This window comes from Lutra lutra, chromosome 4 (assembly GCF_902655055.1).
Source record: "Lutra lutra chromosome 4, mLutLut1.2, whole genome shotgun sequence".
Classification (NCBI taxonomy): domain Eukaryota; kingdom Metazoa; phylum Chordata; class Mammalia; order Carnivora; family Mustelidae; genus Lutra; species Lutra lutra.
In genome coordinates this window covers 169863866-169884784 of record NC_062281.1, presented here as the reverse complement: position 1 = coordinate 169884784, position 20919 = coordinate 169863866, and the positions used below count along the sequence as shown (strand labels likewise).

Here is a 20919-nt window from a genome sequence, read left to right as displayed (position 1 = left end):
ACATCCCTACATGACAGTATCCTGCAGCATCACTTGAAATATCTACACAGTCTCTCTGGTAAGAACAGGGGCGCCTGGGTGGCTCAGTCAGTTAAGCGTCTGCCTTCAGCTCAGGTCATGATCCTGGGGTCCTGGGAGTCTGCTTTTCCCTCCGCTTGCTGCTCCCCTGCTTATGCCTGCACATGCACTCTCGCTCTCTCCCTCTCTCTCTCTCTGACAAATAAATAAATAAATAAAATCCAAAAAAAAAAAAAAAAAAGTTTAAATGCTTATGTAGGCTGTTATTCCTGGAAGGCCGCCCCTTTCTATTCTGAGACAGGTGCATAGTCGCTAGTTAGCTTAAGTCTTCATGTGCTGCCTTTCCTGCCCTTATTCTAGACCCCAGGAGACGGACTCCGGCAAGGAAGTGGAAAGCAGGGGAGACGGCCTGGCATACCTCTAGTCCAATCTACCAGGCCTGCCTCTCATCAAGCCCCAATTTGTTTGCAGAGCTGTGCCACTGAGGTGCAGACCCACGATTTCACACTGAGAGTAAGCAGGATCATGTAACTCAGTAGGCCCTGACAGGCCCCAGATGGAGCAGAAGCCACAGTCAGGCTCGGCCATGCCTTCTGCCAAAGAGGCTTATGGCGGAAACAGATTCAAAGTCATTCACACAAAAGCAGGGAAGAATGAAACTGCTTCTAGAAAAGTCTTAAAAAGCTGGGCAATGATGTGTCTAAAACAGCGTTCCCACTTTTCGCCTAACTTCTATACATCCTTCTCAATTTAAGTATCACTTCCTCAGAGAGGCGCCTGGGTGGCTCAGTCATTAGGCTTCTGCCTTCAGCTCAGGTCATGATCCCAGCTTCCTGGGATCAAAACTCCCATGGGCTCCCTGCTCAGTGGGAAGCCTGCTTCTCCCTCTCCCTCTCCTTGTGTTCTCTCTCTCCCTGTGCCTCTGTCAAATAAATAAATAAAATCTATAAAGAAAGAAAGAAAGGAAGGAAGAAAGAAAGAAAATACCATCTCCTCAGAGAAGCCTTCCCTGTTATCTCCCCCATCACTGGGTCCCAGTTACTCTATCATGGAATTTCCATTCATAGCACTTTCCATATCTTGTGATTATGCATGTATTTGTGTGTTTATTTTTTTAAAGATTTTATTTATTTGTCAGAGAAAGAGAGAGAGCGAGAGTGCATGCGTGCAGGAGAGCGAGCACAAGCAGGGAGAACAAGAGGCAGAAGCAGGATCCCTACTGGGCAAGGAGCCTGATGTAGGGCTCGATCCCAGGACCCTGGGATCATGACCTGAGCCGAAGGCAGATGCTTAACCACTGCCAGGCATCCTTATGTGTGTGTTTATACACTTACTGTCTTTCCCCACCACTAGACTAAAAATTCTACAAGGAAAAAAAAAAAAAACTACGTGTGTGTGTATGCAACCACTGCACCCCCAACTCCTGGTCCCACAGATTCTCTAGGAATGGCTGGACGCCTCCCCTCCAGTTGGTGGTGATGGTTGTCACGGGGTCAGCAGCCCTGTGTGGGAGCTTTTTCCGCCCCAGGAGGGAAGCTGGCCTCGCTTCCATGCTACCCTCAGTCGCCATCTTCCCTGTAGCACTAAGCCCCCCTCTCTGGCTGGTTCCCTAGAGAGCACCACGGAGGCGCCACCGTATCTGCATCTGCGTAGACGCTGCCGGGACGCCTCTGCACAGGCACGGTCTAGACAACAGTTTGTTGGGAGCAGCTGCCGCACAGACAATGAGGGGGCTCAGCCTGACCCCACCCACCCCACTCGGGATTCAGCTCAAGCACATGGCTTGGGAACTGCTCCAAAATGCAGGCTGACAGAAGGATGGGAGCAGACGGGCAGGGAGAGGGAAAGATGCTGGCAGGGGAAGCGGGAGCAAGGCTGTTTCCCTTCCTGAACATCCATTACTGCCACCCAGGGCCGGCGGAGCAAAGGAAGCGGTGTGAAGAGGAGGCCCAGAAAATAGGAAGCTGCCTCGGGCTCGCTAGAGGGGTCAGCAAAGACAAAGCTCCGAGGACGGACCCTCCTGTCTCCCACCCCCTGTGGAGGCACAGGGAGGATGTGCCCCCCAATCATCCTGATGGGTCCCCTTCCAGAGACGCACCTGCAAATGGCCGCTGATGCTCCCATGGGAGATGCTGCTTTAAGGGATCCTGGCTTCACGGTGAGATCTCTGAGGTGGAAGGTGTGGCCACCTTGGTCTAGAAGGACTTGGGGCCAGGCCCCTCCAGAGACACTGGTCCTTAGGCTGGAGTGAAGGGCCCAGGCCCAGTCTGGGTAAGGGACAGCCATTTGCCTGGGTGTTTCCTGGGCCTGCTGCTCAGCTCTCCAGGAACTCAGCCGTCCTGGCTTAAAAGTCTCTAGAGCTTTAAATCTGTCAACTTTAAAAGTGCTACCCTCCTAAGTTACCACCAGTTCCCTTAGAACCTGCCCTCACTGGGAAGCAAAGTGAGGCAACAGTGGCGGGGAGGGAGGAAGCCAGGACACAGGCACTGAAAGAGAATCAGCCTGGCTTCCCCCATCTGCCACCTGTGTGCCTCAATCCTAAAAGATGGGGGCTCACTTGCTTGGCCCAGCCTGGGGAGTGAGTCAAGGGCCTCAGTGCTGGAGGGCCGAAGCTCTGTGACAGCCACCATGCCATGTCCAGAGGAGGAGGATGCCTGCTCTCTCCTGTCAATTTGGGGTTAAGGTCACTTTACCCCAAAGGGGCTGGGTGATGGGAGCCCAACTCTCCCACAAGGCAATGAAGGCTGGGTCATTAGCGATACATAAGGTTCTAAGTCCGTGATGCCAAATCCAGGGGTGCAGTGTGACAGGGTCCAGGACAGCCAGGCAGGGTAGGGCCAGGCAGGACCCTCTATGGCAGGATGTGGTTCAACGGGGTAGACATCCCATCAACCACAAAAGGAGGTGGGTTGCAAAGAGATGGCGCTGAAGGCCCCCCAGCTCAGCCTTCCTTCACTTCTACCCACTACAAAGCCACTGAAGCCCAGCCAGACCAAGGAGGGGACTATCACTCACACCCAGAAGTATCCCCCCCACGAAGGTTCACAGACGCCCCAGGCAGCGACATGCACACATGCACAGAGACAGAGCGAGCCCCCCTGTCCCCCACAAGTATGAGGGCAGCGATGGAGCCTGCCCACTGGACGGAAAGTTCTGCACTCAACCCTGCCTGGGCTTCCTGCTGCAACCTCTGGGTTCCTGGAGAGATGGGTGACCCTGCACACCAAACCAGTGAAGGCAGAGGGCAAGGTCAGTCTCTGCAAGGAGCGGGCAGCAGACCCTGGCCCAGTGCGTTGTTTGCCATGGGTCTGGATGTATGATGACAATGGCGGCTGGTAGCCATAACGTGTCAGGAGCCTCCCATGCCTGCCAGGAGCCAAAGGACTGTGTCTACACTGCAGGGTCAGGCTGAGCGGACGGTGTCAAGATCCAAGCAGTCCCTGCCAGCAGCCCCTCCCCCCACCCCCATGTTTTCTGTCTCTGCCAGAACAAACCAAACCAAACAAACAAAAAGTCCTTGAGCTGTGCAGACCTCTCTCTTCTGGACTTCACCTCTGGCACGGTCTACTGAAGGCAGAGACCCTGCAGCTCTGTTTGGCTCACACAGTGCATAAAAGGGGGCACAGAGCTCCCACCCATCCCTGGCCTCAATCCTATTGGCTGCACATGCGTTAAAGGTCTGGGTGTCTAGACCCACACCCCACCCCAGGAGGGAGGGAGCAGAGAGGACACTAAGGGAGCACGATAACATGGTTAGACAATGGGTCTTGGGCTTCTTTATAGCACAACACGGACAGAACCATGTCTATGACACTTGGGGGTAAAAGAACACAGGACCCCCACCGTCTTGTGCCTGGCCCAGTTACCCGCAGGCTGAAGGGATCACATCTCGATCCACATAACCCACACCGGCTGGGAACCTCTGAGTCAGAGCTAGCATTCTGGGGTGAGTCAATCCTAGTTCAAACCCCAACACCATCACTTAGCAGTGGTAAGATCTTGGACAAGTTACTTAGTCAGCATCTACAAAACACAGAGCACAACACCTACCGTAGGAGGTTGGGCTAAGGATTCGGTAAGACAACCCATGCAAAAGGTTCAGCAGAGGGGCACCTGGGTGGCTCAGGGGGGTTAAGCCTCTGCCTTTGGCTCAGGTCATGATCTCAGGGTCCTGGGATCGAGTCTCGCATCGGGCTCTCTGCTTAGCTGGGAGCCTGCTTCCCCCTCTCTCTCTGCCTGCCTCTCTGCCTACTTGTGATCTCTATCAAATAAATAAATAAAATCTTAAAAAAAAAAAAAAAAGAGGTTCAGCATAGTGTCTGCCTCCACACTGCAGCATTCAGTAGCAGGCGCTGTCATTAGCTTAAACACCTAGCTCTGTATTTCTCCTGCCCAGAAGAGAAAGGGGGTGTTACTTAATAGGCACTGAATAGGGGAAGGGGATGGGTAGAGGCAGAAGAAAGAGGGTACCCAGAGGCAAGGCTTAAGAGACCCTGAACCTGCCACTGGGCCGCTGGCCTGGGGAAGTGGTGGTGGGGGCACCAGCCGAGCTACTGAGGAGGGACAGGGGCCGGGCAGCAGTTGGGAGTGCGGAAGCCCACAGCAGCTCACGTGCTTGCTCTGTTCATGGGTCTGGGGGGAAGCAGCGGCTGGAGCACCAGCTGGCAGTCATCAACCCAGGGCATAGTAAGGGACTGTCCAGGAGTCTGGAATTAAGACCTAGTGCCTCTAGTCCAGGATGCACATTTGTCAAAACAACTGAACTAGATAATTAAAGGATCTGTGAGACTGTGTGTATATATACCTCAATTTTTTAAACAAAGCAAGCTGTGACTCTTAACCGAGGGATCAAAGTTAGTATCACTAATAACAGAACTGACATCATATTACTCCTGATACAACGTCAACTTACGTTATTTTGCCCCAAATGTATAGCCTGAATGTGATCATGAGATGAACCCAAACTGAGGGACATTCAACAAAAACATGCCAATAGGCTTCAAAAACACAGTGACCAGGGCACCTGGGTGGTTCAGTGGATTGAGCCTCTGCCTTCAGCTCAGGTCATGATCCCGGGGTCCTGGAATAGAGAGAGCCCCTTGTTGAGAGCTCCTTGTCGGGCTCCCTGCTCAGAGGGGGGTCTGCTTCTCCCTCTACCCCTCCCCCTGCTCGTGCTCACAGACTCTCTCTCTCTCTCTCAAATAAATAAAATCCTTTTTTTTTCCTTTTTTTTTTGGTGGGCAGTAAAGCAAGGTTTATGAGGTATAGCAAAGTGATAGTACAAAGCTCCCAATGAGGGAGGGGACCCGAGGGAGTTGCCCTCTAATAAATAAAATCTTAAAAATAAATAAATAAATAAAACAAAACACTGACTGTGGAGCCAGTCTAGCTTAACAGAGCCTAAAGACATAAGACAAGTAAATGCAGTGTGTGATCCTGGGGGGTGGGGGGCAGGCATAAAGGATATGGCTGGGCAACTGACAAAATCTAAATACGGACTGTGTGGATATTAAGTTTCCTGAATTTGAAAAGTGCACTGTGGTTACATGGGAGAACGTCCTTCTTGGGTGAAAGTCGCTGAAGAGTTTGGGGGTGAAGGTCACGAGGCCTGCAACTGACTCTGAGGTCAGAGACAGGAGAAAGAGCGAGCTGCTGAAGCTGCTCCCAAAGCCCTGCAGGAATGTGCTGTCCAGATTCACAGATTCAAAGGGACTCTCTGTGTGGACACAGTCCACAGTGACAGGACGGGGGATCTCATCCTTGTTGGGCAGAGGCGGGCTGGCAGGAACCAGAGCTGCAGAGCTGCGTCTCGAATGCCCCCTACCTTCAGCCCCTGCAAAATGGTGCTAAAGGGAAGAAAGAGGCCTTTGTGCCATCTCCAGGTCTGCCATCTGGTGGCATCTTTCTGCAGCACATCTTCAAAGGGCTCCTCCCCGCCTCAGGTGCAAGGCAAGTGGGTCACTGCTCTAGGTGGACCATCAGGAAGGACGCAGGAAAGACTCCATAGAAGACCCACCTCAGCTACCTCTGTAACGGGGGCCTTGAGTAACAGATTCTAGTACCTTGAACTTTCTCCTCTGCTCTGGGACCTGGGCCTGCAGTGTTTCTGTCCATCTCCGCCAAGGGGGTCCTCTGATACCCTTCTTCTGGTCTTCAGGAGGAAACCCCAACTCCTCGGTGAGCCTGGCCAGAGCCAGGCTACTTGTCAAGCCTCACTGCCTTGGGAGGCCCCCTAAATCCAGCCACACCAAATGACTCACAATTCCCTGAGTGTGCTGTGCACACCCTTGCCCTGCCTTCCTCTCCCGGGTTGGCTCATCCTTCTCCCTTGGTCCTCACTGCAGCAAGTCCTTTCCTCCTCCAGCTGCCAGAGCATCTGAGCATACCTCTGTCCCCTCCCACTGTCCTGTAACCATTGGTTTATCTGACTCCCCCCACCACTGAGGGAGCAACTCCAGTTCATTGCTGCTTCCCTGAACACTGCCCAGGGCCTGGCATATTGCTGAATGAGAAAACAGAGTGTAGATCTGTTTGTTATGCACCCAGAATGCATAAGAAGCCACAATGGGGCAGGGGACAGAGATCACCCAGCTGGAGGCTAGGGCTAGAGTGGGGCCCAGCAGTACGGACGGTTGGTCCACCCGCTCATGGCAGGAGACAGAATCCAGGATCAGATCACAGCTATAGGGAACTGGGCTGCAAGGGTGCTGGGAACCATTTGTCCAGGCAAAGTCCTATGTCAGAAATGCTTGGATGCCTGGGGCAGGGAGGGTGCCAGGCTAGCTGCTGGCCAGGTGGTGTGCTTAGCCGGTGTCTGTTGCCAGAGAGCGGCCCCCACTGAGGAGTGAATTCATTCATAGCATGCCTGAGGCTTGGGCCCAATCTCTCACTGGCAAAGGGACACACTAGCCCCCTTTCGGCTGAAGCCAGCAAAAAGATCTGCTCTCCCGCAGCAAGATGTGGGCGCACGTGAATGACGGCGTGGGATGCCCCTCACACCAGTGATCGGTCCTCTGGGTCACTCTTGGCTCGTAGTGTGAAGGTCCTTCTACGGATCAGAAAGATTCCTAGCACTCTTGCTACCCCCAGAGAAGAGAACCTGGGGCTCAAGTCTGCATTTTATCTGACTACACCTGGAAAGAAACACCAAGGCTTGAGGTGAGCAGTGTGAAATCTGAGCAGATGACCCGACTAAGACCTGTGGCTCTGCTTGGTAGACCAGACCCCTCCACACTCGAGGTCTGACAATTCCCTTGAAACTTCCCCAGGCTCCTTCCTGGATGGTGAATTTCGGACTCAGAGCCCACGTGGGAGGCCCACAGCCTCAATGAACTCTCACAACAACTAACTTTTGCACACAGCTCTGTAGTTTACAAAGCACTTTCCAATACATGACTGTAACTGACTCACGCTCCCGCCCCCCACCCCCACCACCATTACCACCAAACCCAGCATTGTCTAGAAAAAGAAATGGAGACTCAGAGATCCCGAGACCTGCCTAAAGTTACCGGACTGCTTGCTCAAAGAGGAAAGATGTGGACACAGGTTTTCCAGCTCTGAATCCCATATTCTTTCTTCCTCCACTGGTCCTTTCCCACCTGATGATGGCTGCAGGCCTAGGAGAGGCAACCACAGAGAGGACAGTGCCCTCTGGGCTTCCTTATTAGCAATTGTTCTCCTGAATTAGGGAGCTGCCAGCCAGAAAGCTGTAGGCAAGCAGGGAGAGAGGGGCCGAGCTTGTCCCTGGAGAAGGAGGTGTTTTGGGCCCCCAAGCAGGTCTCTCTGGAGAGAGGGGCCAAACTGAGGGTTACTGAGATATCCTTCTACCAGCCAACAAGTATGTGTCCCCCACCCCTCCATGACCCAACCACTCTGGGAGCCACCCCCACCGCACCCCAAAACTCACATGTAGATGTTTCTACCAATGCTCCCAACCTCCAACCTGCTTTCCAGCCACAAAGTCAACTCAGGGAACCAAGAGGAATTCTTTGCCCACGGAACCAAGTGTTTCAAATTGTATACCAGTGACCTAAATGCTAGTTGGGAGAGCAATATGGATTTTGAGGTCAGGTAGATCCGCATTCAAATTCCAGCTTCTGTCACTCACTTGCTTTGTTTTCCTGAACTAGTCACCTACCCCTCTGTGAGAGGGGAGCCTAGAGACCCTGGCCAGCTTACCAGGCCCACAGGAGGCTGCCTGAGGCCTGATTCCTTCACCTCCTGCTAGGTGAAGGGAAGGGGGGGCTCTGTTTGTCAGTTTTTCCTTTGAGTTTTAATGACAACCACCCCGAAGTAGGCACGAACCCTCTCCCTAGGAGCCTGAAGGCTATAAGGAACCTCTCCAGGAACCCACTGGAAGCCATTTGCTTCTGAGCTCAGGATGGAGCTGGGGGGATGGGAGGTGGATTAGTAATCCCTTGGCTTCAGCCAGGACTCCCTGATGACAAAGATTCATGCATGCGCTGTCATCTTCACTATTCCAAAACAGTGTGATGATTTTGCTCATTTTTAAAATGCAGGCTATGTATAGCTCCAGTTTGTCAAGAATCCGTAACATCACATCATTCCCTAAACGTCGTGTTTTAATGCCTCGGGGGTACCCAGTGTACTGGCTGCTTCTAAGGCAAGCCTGGCTCCCTCTCGTGGCCCAGGGTGAACCCCCCCGCCCACCCTGCTCTCCGGCATGTGGGAGAGTACCTGCAGCGGCCTGAGAGGAAGTGACTCAGCCCAGTGGGAAGTGGGAGGGGCGGCCAGAGCGAGGGCCCTGTGCCCAGCCTGCTCCCCCTCAGCACATCCGCACCAGACCCATCCTCTGTGGCCGCCTTTCCCCAGCGGGACTCCAATGTGGCCGGCACAGGCAAGGGCCCAAAGACCCCCTGCTCACAGCAGGCCCAGTGTCCGCAGTTCGGAGGCTCAGCTCCCGTCTCCTTTAGGAGGCCAGAGTCACATACAAGGAGATTACGTAATCAGAGATGTCCCTCTTGGTCCCACTGCCCCAAGGAAGTCCCCACTGGGCTCCTCTGTGGCCTCCATGGGGGCCGGGGGCAGAGAGTCTGGAGGCAAAAGGCTCCTGGGCAGAAGGATATGTTCCCGAGTGACTCTGGGAGGAAGGGCTCCAAGTCTGTGCACACAGAGGTGGACCCGTGGGCCCCTCGGGGGAAAAGACATAAGGAGGGGAGACCAGTCCCTGCAGACGGGGCAGAGGGCCTCACCGGCAGCCACTCTGAGAGCAGCTGCGCCGGTCCTGCCACCAGCTCGCCCCTCCCAAGGGCCTCCGGAAGCAGCTGATGTGACAACAAATAATCCGTCACTGTGTGTGGGTGTCAGAGGAGGAAGGGACAGACTTAGTAGCTCTTTCTGGGGCTGTGCTGCTCTGGTATCTCCCATCCAGAGGAGCCAGGCCTGGGAGACATTCCTGGGGGCCCCCAGGGGGGGCCTTCTACCTTTGGCAGTGAGGCCCGACCAGGTCACTGACAGCCCTCCCCTTTCCCGCCAGCCTGCCCTGCCACTAAGGGGACCCATTTGCCGCTCAAGCCATCAGTGACTGCCTTGTGCGGTGACTCAGCCAGGGAACCAGGCCTGCCACGGAGTCCCACGTGGAGTTTGGGTTCTTGCCGCCCACAATGGCCCAGATCACGCAAGGAGAAAAGAGCAAGTAACTGAAGAAAGGCTGGCTGAGTCTGAGAGCCACCTTCTTGTCCGCGGTGCAAGCTGAATCCGCTTCTCAGCCCGCCCCTGACTCACCTAGAGGAGAGGGATGGCGCCGCCCCTGCACAGGGTTCCCTGAGGACTGCGTGGGGGAGGTGCCAGACAAATGTTCCGTTTCCTTCCTTCCACCCCAGATTTCCAGAGCAACAGACGGGGAAAGCCTGGGCCAGGCCCAGGTACATGTGATTTTCAGTCTTTATACTGTTGTTGTTGCTGCTTTTGGTGGGGGGGGGGGTGTGGGGCGGGAGAGGGCAGAATCTTAAGCAGGCTCCATGCCCAGCACAGAGCCAACTCAGGGCTCCATCTCATGACCCTGAGATCACACCCTGAGCCAAACTCAAGAGCTGGATGTTCAACCGACTGAGCCACCTGGGCACCCCTCTCTTTATACTGTTTTTAACAGCAAAAATCACTATGCCATCATCCTGTAAGAAAGGCAATTTGGACTGGGGTCAGCAAACTGCCTTAACTGCCTCCATCAAAAATTAAATTCAATTAAATTTCACAACTTTGACAATGAATAATACAGTTCACAAATGCTGCTGGCTGTGGCAGCTCAGAGGGGCAGGACGGCACAGGCTCCGGCAGGAGGGGCCATCAGAGTGCCCCTCAGTGAGCCATTCAGACGGTGGGCCTCTGTGAGACTCTCACCTGTTCTGAGCCGAGAAGCTAGCCAAGGGCCAGTGCTGAGGTCCACGAGCTACCACTGACACTCAATGGTTCTCACAATGTGTTCTCACTCGTGTTCTCACAATGGTGAGAAAACGCTCATCAGGTGTCTACTTGCCTGTTTGTCTCTTGGGAAGGGGAGCTCCTATGAGCAAGGCCCGCGCCTTGGCCACCTCAGAATCCCCTGTCCAGGCTTGGGAGGTACGCAGAAAGTATGTGTTGAAACCACAGCCAACAAACTAAAAAAAAAAAAAAAAAAAAAAAAAAAAAAAAAAAAAAAAAAGCACACCTCAGGCCCAGCCTTTCAGTTCTAGGGATTTATCCTACACATATATCCATGCAAGTTCACAAAGATAAATGTGCCCAATGAAGGTTCCTATAGAACCATGTGTAGCTGCAAAAAAACACAAAAGATAAAACCACAAAAACCAAAATATGCATGCACACGGATATCCAGACAGGAAGCACTCTACATGTCCACCAAGAAAGGAATGGTTCACTACATCACGTTCCATTCTATGGAACCTATATGCAGCTTATAAGACTAGGTCCACAACTGCAGATAAAGATGCCTATGGTATATTATGTTTAAAAAAAAAACCCAAACAACAAACCAGTACTATTTGTATATGATATGATCCCATTTGTGTAAAGAAAAAAAGATTATACACACACTTGAATATGCACAGGAAATTTCTAGAAGAAACACAACAGTGGGTACCTCCAGGCAGGACGAGGGGCCCAAGGAGGGGAGAGAGAGTTTTATTTTATATTCTCCCATACAGCTTAACTATTTTACCATACACTATTATAACAATACAACTTTTTAATCCAAAATTTTTTTAACCCATTAGAATTGTTAAGAGTAGTAACGGGCTCAAGGCAGGCTGGACCTCAGGGAAGGCACACTTGAGGGAGGACAGCATGGGCTGCGGGTGGAAGCAGGAGTGTCCAGAACGCACCAGCCTGGGCGTCACTGTGAGGCTGCATCAGGAGGGTCGGGCGGAAGGGACAAAAGCAGTCCTGGTACACTGAAACTCCCTCAGGCAGCTTGCACACATGCCCATAAGGAACTTCCCGCTTGCCAGCTAGTATCCATCCAGGCTGGGAGGACCACCAAAACGTTCAGACTGGAGACCTGGGAGCTGGCTCAGGACACCTCTTTCGGACCACTCCCAGACCCGCTAGCGAAGAGCTGACCAGGACCTCACCGGAGCTGGCCCTGGATCCTGGCTGCAGGCCAGGCACTAGGCTGAACCTGTGACAGACAGTAGCAGCTCGTGCGTAATCCTCATTACTACCTGAGGAGCAAGGAGCAAAGTGTCCATTTTACAGAGGAGGAGATGAGGCTGAAGACAGGCAGTGGCTTGCTCGAGGTCACTCAACTGGTGAGTAGCAGAACTGGGTTTTGAAGCCAGGTCTGATCTGAGCCTAGGCCTTTAACTTCTAGGTGATACGGCTGCCAAGTCTCCTTACCCACTCCCCACAGACCAGGAGAGGGAGGGACCTGCCTGCAGGAAGGGGCAGTTCCAATCTTCTGGCAAAGAAGGGACTGCTTCAGCTTTGTCAAAGACCCTTCTTACAACTCCCTGATTCCAAGATTCCGTGTGGGCTGGACTCCCTGGGGCCAGAGCTGGCCCAGGCTGAATGGCCTGGCGTGGGACCTAGAGTCACCCAAGTGTAGGCTGGAAGTCTGGCTCTGCTCCTACCGGCTGTGAAACAGTAGACCAGTTACTTAGCCCTTCTGGGCCTGGGGTTCTCCTCTATAAAACAGAGGCACCCCCTCCTTCCTTAGATTCTGAGAAATATTTACTATGTACTGAGGAGTACTTAGCAAAGGACCTGGAAAGTGGTGGTAATCTCCCTTTGCTGGCTAGTTTCCTTCCTCTTCCTTCAGGAGGGACCACGCTGGGAGAGCAGTCCGAAGAGAATGCATCCTGGGGAATTCCCGCCAAACGCAGCACCTCCAGGTGCCCACGCCGACTGCAGAAAGGAGCAGAATCGTTGTTCTCTAGAGCTGGCAGAAGCCAGAAATGGGGTTCCAAAAGCTCCACGGAATTTGGGGCTAGCCAGTCCTAAGGTCTCCCAAGGAACCAAGCTTCTCTCAAGAAGGACCTGTTGTCCCCTCATCAAACCTCAGACTAACTCTGGCCCAAACCGAAAGACAAATGACAGGCACACCAGCCCTGTTCTCGCCAATTCCCACTACAGCAACTGTGGGACGCTTTGTCTTCCTCCCGGATGCTTGGGTCACAGACTCTTTAAAAGTTAAACATTTTCTGTCTCTTTTGCCAAGTAGGTGACAGTCTGTAAACATTTTCAGAGGGGACAGCTTTGTTATGAATAACAAGAGCCCTTCTCAGATTTCTCTGGGGCTTTCCAACAACTAGAGTTTCTTTTAAATCATCAGGCCTGTGTATTACTGCGCTGTGTAAACTCTGGGAAGCCTGAACTCACTCCCCAGGTAGACCGCCATGAATCAGAAGAGGATGACCACCACGTGGCTATAGTCTCTTCAGGGGGAGGAGTCCTCAGTGCCCCCGCAGGAAGGGGCACCGCAACCCCAAAGAATACCTTTGCTTGCTGGACCCAAATCAGGCTGCTCCAGTTTATGAAAAGGGAGCTTAGAAATTCTTTTTTAAAATAATAATAATAAAAGGTACTCTTTGAAGCAGCAAGCTCTCTTCTAGAATCCTGTAGATTCCGACAGATCCCTAAGGTGGGCAAAATCATCTGACGGTCACTACAGCTCTGTCTGGAGAGCAAACGACAGAGAGAATCACCTAAGGTCATCAGCGCAGAGCCTGCTGAATAAGTTAGACACACTCATAATGAAAACTGACCCAAGCACCCACGAGCCAGAATGGAACCACTGCTAAGTCAGTAAGTAACCTGGAGCACGCATGACCATCCCAGATCTTGATGACAGAGCCTGAGAGGATGTGCAATGTGGCTGTGGGCTCTGGGTCACCTGCAAGTCCCCAGTCTCATCTGAGCAGGTGGAGGAGGAAGACGTGCTCTGATTTCAGGCCATTTTCTCTTCTACCTTCTTGACCCCACAAACCCAAGGACAAATCCTGTGAAAATCTCCCCAGTACCAAAGGGCTTGTCTGAAACCCTGTCCCCTCCGCATACCCTCTCCATAGCACAATCAGATTCTGGTCTAGCTCTGCACTCCTGTTGAGCTCAGGGGGACAAGGGCATGGGGCAACTCCTTCTCACCTCTCTGGTGGCTCTGAGTCCCAGTGGCCTCTGGCAGACCTCTCTCTCTCCTTCTAGTGAAGAAGAGGGACAGAAGTCTAATTCAGCCTAGGAAGTAAATCCAATCGCAAATTCTCTTTCCAGATAAGATCTCCAGGGAGTACTGGGAAAGCCATCTCTCCCCTGAGGATGCTGTCCAGGACCCCATCAGCTCAAGCAGCGTGGAGAAGAGCTGCTCTGCAGGGCCATCCAAAGGCTGGAGAAATCACAGGAGTTCTGCACACTCAGTCAGCTGAGTTTCTGAAACGCTGTACAAGGTCACCTTCCTGGGCAAATCTGGGCAGAGGAAAGGTGAAGGGGGGAAGCTGCCTTTCTCCCAGGCACTGACTCAGGAACAACCAGAAGGAAGCCTGGCCTGAAGCTGGAAAGGGTGCCACAGACTTTGTAACTGATCCTCGCTGGTGAGATGCTCTCAGGTCTTACTGAATGGAGCTGGTGGGTTTCACCAGCCACTGTCTTTCAAGCCTCCCTATCTCTGTGCTATCATTCACTCTGTCACCCAAACCAGGAACCTTCTCATCACCTGCCACTGCTGCTCCTCCCTCAACCATCACTTCCAAACATTTCCAGAGTCTGACCAATTTCTCCCCAAAGAGCACCCGCCCTCTCCATCCCCACAGCCTCGGCCTGATCCAGGCCCTCACGAGCCCTTGCTCTGAGCATTGGAGCAGCCTCCTACTGGACTCCAGACTCTCTCTCTCCCCAGTCCACTCTCTCCCTGCAGCTAGACGGCTCTGGTTAGGGAAGATGTGCGTCTAACGGTGCTTTCCCCACTTAAAACAAAGCATCCCACTGCAAGAGAATAAGAAGTTCCAGCACCTTGGACTGGCGCTGACCTCTCCCAACACATCCCACAGCCCTGTGCCAGAGCCTCTGTGGTTTCTAAAGTTGCACCCACACCAGCACACATCCCAGCCCGTGCCACGCTGCTCCCTTGCCCGGGGTGCCCTGTGAGCCCTCGGAAAACTCTCCTCACCCTTTGGGAGCCAGTTAAGCTCTAAGGGCTCTCTGACGTTCTCCCCAATCTCCTCCTTCTCCCCCAGTGGAACTGCTCCTTCCTCTTGGTTCCCACCACACGCCGCACAGACTGCTGTGAGACTTGCCAAACCATGCAAGTGTTAATTGGTTAGGAGCCTGCCTCATCCCTGCTGGACCGCAAGTTCCTCCAGGCCAGGGACTGCCTCTCCGTCCGCCTTCCACCACATACGGGGGCTCACGCGTGTGCAACTGGGGCTCTGCATTTTGAGCCCCTTCACACATCAATGTGTGTGATGCTTCTTGCGGAAACTAACTCCGATACCAGACCAGGGTCACTAAGAGGGACACACACAGAAGAAACTCTAAATACCTTTTTTCTCGTGAATACTTTAAAACATGGTATTTTTTTTTTTCCTCAGCACTCCTTCTATTTTTTTTTTTTTTTAAATTGGTTCTTTCAAAGAGCTGAGCTGAATCATCCGTAGGGCTCCCATACAGACTGGGTAAACTCCCCACAGATTTCCTTTTCAGAAGAATACAATAAAATCCTGTGATCTTGTGATCCCTCAGGACACTTCTGACAGCGCCATGGGGAGCAGTTCAGTTCTTTCTTGGAAGTTCTTTTCTCCGGTCTGTAATAACACTTACCAAGTGTTTCTCACTCCATGTGTGCTAAATGCTCAACCCACAACATCTTAATCCTCACAACAGCCCTCCTAAGGAGGGGCCTTGCTGTCCCCACTTTAAGGATGACAAAGCTGGGCATGGAGAGAAAAAGTTACCTCTAGTGACCAGCAGGGCTGGGACTGGAACTCAGATCTGTCTTACTGCAGAGCCAAACAGGCTCTTTTTTTTTTTTTTTTTTTTTAAGATTTTATTTATTTAGGGGCGCCTGGGTGGCTCAGTGGGTTGAAGCCTCTGCCTTCGGCTCAGGTCATGATCTCAGGGTCCTGGAATGGAGCCCCGCATCGGGCTCTCTGCTCAGCCGGGAGCCTGCTTCCTCCTCTCTCTCTGCCTGCCTCTCTGCCTACTTGTGATCTCTGTCTGTCAAATAAATAAATAAAATCTTTTAAAAAAAAGATTTTATTTATTTATTTGACTTAGAAAATTTATTTATTTGACACAGCGAGAGAGGGAACACAAGCAGGGGGAGAGGAAGAGGGAGAAGCAGGCTTCCGGCTGAGCAGAGAGCCCGATGCGGAACTCGATCCCAGGACCCCAGGATCATGACCTGAGCTGAAAGCAGATGCTTCACGACCAAGCCACCCAGGCGCCCCCTAAACAGGCTCTCAGTGACAACACTGTGCTGCCTTCCCAGGTCTAATGTAAAAGACACAGGGGAGCAAGGGCAGCACCCCCTACTACAGGCCTTCTGAGAGGGCAGCCTTACCTCCCCAGCTATCAAATGACCTGCAACCCCAGGAAGAGAGAGGCATATGCACCAGGCACTTCTTTGCTGGGCGAAGCTCAGACCAAGACAGGGAGCTTGACACCTGCCACCCTGTGCCAATAGCGCTTTCTCGGCAGAGAACCTCCATCCTGGCACCAACTCTCCCTGTAGTGGCCTCTTGAGAGGAATCTAGTCCTTTAGGCTCTCCCCTCCTCTGCTGGGACTGACTCCAGGCAGATCATTCTAAAACACAGATCCAATCATGTCACTCCTCCGCTTGAAAACCTTTTCACTGCCCTTGGCATAAAGTCCTAACCTGTTAACATGGCATTTCCTTGTCAGTCTACACTGCCTTACCTTGCACCACGCTGACTTTCATACCACCACATGGCACAAACTGAGGCTTCTGGAATAAACTATGCATATACTCAGGGATGCCTGGCTGGCTCTGTCAATGGAATGTGTGACCCTTGATCTAGGGGTTCTGAGTTCCAGTCCCATACTGGGTGTAGAAATTACTTAAATGAATAAATTAATTAAAACTTTCAATTTAGGGGTGCCTGGGTGGGTCAGTTGTTAAGTGTCTGCCTTCGGCTAAGGTCATGGTCCCAGGGTTGGGCTCCCTGCTGGGCGGGAAGCCTGCTTCTCCCTCTCCCGCTCCCCCTGTTTGTGTTCCCTCTCTTGCTGTGTCTCTCTCTATCAAATAAATAAAATCTTAAAAAAAAAAAAAAAAGACAAAACACCTTTCAATTTAAAATACAAACTATGCATGTACTTATCTCTAGGGAGAACACTTTATCCTTTCATGCTCACTGGCTAAGCCTTCCCATCCTTCTAGACACAGCCCCACTGTCATCACTTCAGCCAAGGCTTCCCAGGACCTGCTCCCCCACCCAGGCTGGGCTCCCACAACCCTCTCTGCCTACTGCTACTAGCCTTTTTACACCTTATTTCAACTACTTGTTTACAGGTCAGCCTCCCTTAACCAGACCACCAGCTTCTTGAAATAAGTTATCAAGTATCATGTGACAGACATGGTTCTGTGTATTTTACATGAGTTAACTTTTTTTTTTTTTTTAAGATTTTATTTTTAAGTGATCTCTACACCCAATGCAGGGCTTGAACTTACAACTCTTGAGATCAAGAGTCACAAGCTCAGGGCACCTGGATGGCTCAGTCGACTAAGCATCTGCTTTTGGCTCAGGTCATGACCTCAGGGTTCTGGGATCAAGCCCCCCAATGGGGCCCAGGAGCCTGCTTCTCCATCTCCTTCTCCCTGGACTGGGGCGCACATCGGTTCTCTCTCTCTCTCTCTCAAATAAATAAATACAATCTTAAACAAACAAAAAAAGAGTTGAAAGCTCCACTGACTAAGCCAGCCAGGTGCCCCTACATGTGTTAACTTTTTTAATCTTTACAACAACTCTATGTTATCACCCCTGTTTTACAGATGAGGACACTGAGGCACAGAGAGGTTATACCACTCGCCTACTGTCACACAGCTAGAAAGCTGCAAAGCCACAATCTGAACTCAGGGAGTCTGACTCCAAAGCCCACTCTTCACCATGATACCAGAGGGTCCTTGCTTCTCCAGGCAAAGACTGTTGTTGTCATGTGGGGAATGAATGAATGAGGGCTACCTCCGCAAACCACTGTCACAGCAGGCCCACAAGGAGTCCAGAAGCAGCTCACAAGCACTGTTTACAAACAAGGATTCTCTGGCCATACAATTGCATATTCTGCTCTTCCTTATCTCATGCAAAGCTAAACCAAGAGGAAAATGTGCCCAGCCCAGGGTGACTACCTTCTTCCCCACTGCTCTCAAAACCAAGCAAAGCCAACCGGTTTCTCCCGTGACTTAGAACAAAGTCTATCCTGCCACCAAAGGCAGCTGTCATCTCTTCCTTCCGCCAACAAACGGGCATCAAACCTAGGGAGTGGGGGTTGGCAGAGAACGCAGCGTCGGAAATCCCAAAGCCCTTACCCACAGCCCGGAAGGTGTGGCCGAGTGGTGTGGGAATGGGCGGGCCTGACCTGGCACTGCAGGTGACACTGACCACAGCGGCGAGCTATCTCCCAGGAAAAGGCCGGCCAAACGCAGCACTGGCAACCAGGTAGCTCTGACCCGCACCTGAACGCCTCCCGCGATGCCCAAATTTCCTCAACAGAGACGGATGAGAACTCCTGGAGGAAGCCCTGGCTGGCCCGCCCTGGGGACTCCTTCTAACTTTCAAGTCCCTCTCGGGATCGGGAGGAAAGCATGGAGAGGCAGAGGGTGTCTCTTGGGGCTAGCTGAGTTCAAACGCCGGTGCCCTCACTACTGGCCGAATGACTCCGAGAAAGGCTGGCAGTGCCCACCTCCCGGAGCTCCGGCCGGACCAAGGCTCCCCGCGGCCGGCCGGTACCCCGCGCACAGCAACCCCCGCCCCCGCCGCTCGGGAAGGGCAGACCCGAGCAGAGGAGGGGGCGTTCGCTGTTGCCATTTCTGTCGCACCCGGACGGCCTCGGGGTGTCACCCGGGTCCCACCGCCACGGCCGCTGAGGCCCGCCCCGCCAACCCGCACCGCCCCCGCCTGGCTCCCCGCTCCGGGACCCCCGCCCTCACCTTCCCCCGGTGCTCAGCGCTGCTCGCCCATAGTCCGTAGCCCGGAGCCGGGACTGCTCGGCGCTCCGTCCCGGGGGGCCGGGACCGGGCCGGGAGCGTGGGAGCCGCTCACCGCCGCCTCCCAGCGTAGCCACCCGAGCCGCCACCGCCGCCGCCGCCTCCCTCCATGGCTGCGGCGCCGCCACCTGACAACGGAAGTGACGCACCGCCCCCTCCTCTCGGGCCAGAGCCGCAGACCCACCCCTCTCCCCGAACCCCGCCCCTCTCCTGAGTCTGCAGCCCCGCGGCCTCGGGATTGGGGCGCCATCTTGAGGATGGGCGGAAGCCTTCAGGCGGGAGGCCGAAATCCGATTGAAGATTGGCTCAGGATGGGGTCTGGGCCGAAACCTGTAACAGGATTGGAGGCTGCCTCACTATAGGGGCGGTACTTACCGCTTATCTACGTCTGAGGTGAGGCTGGGACGCGCACACCGCCCGCGTCCCGACTCGGCAGGACCTCGCGTGCCCTACACTTGCCCTGCCGGGTTGGGAGAAGTCTCCCGCAGTTGGAAGATCGGCCAGTTGCAGTGTATTTGTCAGAAAAATGGCTCTTTCTTGATCTCCATTTCTCGGTTTCTGTAGCTCTGTGCGGGGAGCGGCTGCAGTTGGACTCAATGAAATCACAGGAATTCCTGTCTCAGCCCTCACAATTTATTTCACTCAGCGCCCTTCGCCTTTGTAGAAACCCCGCTCCAACCTAAAGATCCCTGGAGCCTTGACCAGGGACGTTTACAGTGAAGAGGTCCTGTTAACAATTCCAACCATCTAACCTCTCAGTCCCTCCTGCTGCAGTTTCGGTCCCTTTCTCCTCCTCCTCCAGCAACCACGCCCTCCATGAATCAGCTTCTTGCTCCAGCAGATGAGCCCTTTAAAGGGATTGCATCAGGCGGGTGACTCACGGAGGCCCTCTGAGAGCCTGGCTTCCCTCCTCTGGCATCCAGAAGCAGCTAGAAGGGCTCAGTAGCAGTGGCACCAACGACCGTGGCCCCAATCCTTTGTCTCAGAGGTGTGAGCCAGTGTGCTGGCCACATGTGACTAACTCCCGGGTGTCTTTCCGGCGGTCTCCTGCGTCACTCTGTATCTATGTGTGGGCATACGTCTCCAAGCCTATGTGTGCTGCTGGGTTTTCTAGGGGCATGTGGACAGGTGCTTCCCTGTATGAGCATTTGTGTCATCTCCACACAAGCAGTACCAGGACATGAGAGTTGGTGTGAGTCTGGCCGTCTCCTCTGTGTCCATCTCTTTGTCTCTCGGAACACCTGGTGCCTACTGGGCTGACAGGACTAAGTGATAACAGTAATCAAAACAGCTCCCTGCTGTTGTGTCACATGCTGTGTTAAGCACTTTAGAGACATCAAGAGTTGGGAGTCTGTTTACAGAAGTAGCAGCAGCTAGAGCTCTGAGACGGGAAGTAACCTCTCCCAAGACATACAGCTAATAACGACAGGGTTGTGATTTGAACCAAGTCTGGCAGATTCCAGAAAGGCTAGATTTGAGTCCTTGCTGCGTCTCTCACAAGCTGAGTGACTCTGTGTGGGTTCCCTGACCTTACCATTCTGTTAGAGTAGGGATCACACTTCATGGGATCACTGAGAGGACTGGGTGAGGATGGAAACAGCTTCTCGCAGGACCTGGCCAGTAAAAGTGCTCACCCTCACTTCAGTAAAGTTGGGGACTGAAAGTTAGGCACAAAGGAGCCAGGCCACGGCCCCCAGCTTCTGTCTCTGACAAAGGGAAAAGCCTAGGAATTCCGGAAGCCCTGACTCTGCCAGGAGTGAGTTTTGGGTTTTCCAGAGCTCTAATTATCAGCTAGATGAGTCACTTGGAGCTGACACCACCATCCCCAACCCCCAGAGACTTTCAGTTGCCTCACAGTATAGCATTTTAACAAAGAAGAGGAGGAGGAAGAAAAAAAGAAGGGAGAAGAGGTAATGAATAAAAACGAAAGGTGCCAGCCAGAGGAAATGAGAAATTGTCGTCAGGACACCAACATGAGGAGACTGGCTGCACCACTCACACACTCACACTCACACACACATACTCACACACGCTCCTGCTGCCTACTGGCTCTCCAACTTTGGGCACGCCAGCAGACGGTACTGCCATAACAAAGTGACGCCTGTCACAACAGCGAAGATGCTTGCTTGATGAGGTATAGGCAGATCTGCCTGTCACAGAAGGAGAGGAAGAAACCTTCACCCCTGAGGAGCTTCCTCAGGCTTCTGTGACCCAGCACACCCTGCGTACTGCT

General features: G+C 53.0%; 1 protein-coding gene across 3 annotated transcripts in view; it reads right to left on the bottom strand.

Moving 5' to 3' along the window:
• Nucleotides 1-19416, bottom strand: part of STK40 (serine/threonine kinase 40) — a 40377-nt gene extending 20961 nt beyond the window's left edge. For 2 of the 3 annotated variants that reach the window (XM_047725792.1, XM_047725791.1), the window contains exon 1: nucleotides 18630-18820. The gene's annotated coding sequence lies outside the window, so the exon portion shown is untranslated. Of the gene's footprint in view, nucleotides 1-18629; nucleotides 18821-19061 lie in introns of those variants that run through there. The other variant, XM_047725793.1, reaches the window with a different exon arrangement.
• Between the last annotated feature and the right edge of the window lie 1503 nt (nucleotides 19417-20919).